Genomic DNA, 1,425 nt, shown 5'->3' with positions numbered 1-1,425 from the left:
AATGGTCGCAGTTGAGGTTAGTACTTCAAGATAAGAATTTGGGGGTGGGACACAATCTACCCATAACAACCACTTATAGTGGTATGGCTGAAAGAAGTCACTTAGCATCTCGGCTCCTCAGTTTCCTTATCCATAAAATTGAATATAGTAGTACTGATAGAATAGGATATAATAGGATTGTTAAAAGGATTGAGATAGTTAATATTCAAAGAGTTTAAAATAGTGGCAGGCACATAATGCTGTAGGTGTCTGTAATATGAGTAAGTCAATCTCCTATAATGTGTCTTCCCGTGGTTCTAACACGTGGTGGTAGACACAAGATGGGCTGGGGCTGTCTTGTCTACAGGGAGTCCTTTGGTGCCCATGGCCGTGGGTCCTCCCTGCTTTGCCGGGAAATAGCTTTCTCCCTCTCCACCCACATGTGGAATCAAGGGGCTGTTGCTGATGAGAGTCAATGAGCTCCTGAAAGCACAGTGGGAGAGTTTAGGGGGTTTCAAAGGATAGAAGATCATTCAGACAAGAAGAGGTACCATAAGCTGTTTGAAGCTGGACCTGGGAAGCTTGGCTAGAGTTCATCCTGGACTCTCTTAGAGGAAGGCAGCGGTGAGCACAGTTATAGCCCAGACTTGTTTGGTTAAAAGCACGGAGTTTCTCAGTTGGAGGTGGAGTGGTGGCTCAGTGGCTGTGGTTCTACACTAGAGAATCGCCAAGGGGCACCTTTTCACCAGAGACCCTGGTTCAGTTGGCCTGGGCATTAGCATTTTCAAGAAGTTCCCCAGGTGAGTGAATGTGCAGGCAGGCAGCAAGCCTGCGGGAGAGGCATCTTCCAGACCCTTGCTACTCAAAGTGGGGTCCACAGCTGTGGCACCACCGGCTGATCAGAACCTGCTCCTTAGGCAGACCCATGAGATTAAGTGAGGGGCCTGGGGTGCAGCACTTGGAGCCTTGGCAGCCGGGGGACTTCTGCCTGGAGCAGAACTCAGGCGGGGCCTCTCCTCCAGGCGGTCTCATAACTGAACCAGAGGTGGTGTGAATCCTTTCCTTGCTGGCTCTTGAGACACACATTCACTGCAGGGATTACTGTCCAGATACAAGAAATTTAATTTTAAGGATTTACCCCTGAGCAGGTAAGCTGTGTGACTGGCACCTGAGTGTCTCCGTGTGTGCGCTGGGGAGGGCCAGTCCGTGTGCACTTGTGTGACGACAGCCAGGCTGGGCTCCTGACCCAGCGCCCCAGTGAGCTTTCCTCTATGAGAAACAAACAGTCTGACCAAGCAAGGCCCACAGAAATAGCGAGATCTTGAGACACTCAAGGAAGAAACTGTAATTTTAAGCTACAGAAATGCTATAGGGAGGGGAAGAGATGGGCGAGAGGCAGTGAGAGGAGAAGGGTTAGTAAGTTGACCACGAACTGCGTTTTCCTGG

The sequence above is a fragment of the Myotis davidii genome, unplaced genomic scaffold, assembly GCF_000327345.1.
Source record: "Myotis davidii unplaced genomic scaffold, ASM32734v1 scaffold749, whole genome shotgun sequence".
Taxonomy (NCBI): Eukaryota; Metazoa; Chordata; class Mammalia; order Chiroptera; family Vespertilionidae; genus Myotis; species Myotis davidii.
The sequence above is the reverse complement of the archived record's forward strand: the minus strand, read 5'-3'. Positions refer to the sequence as shown.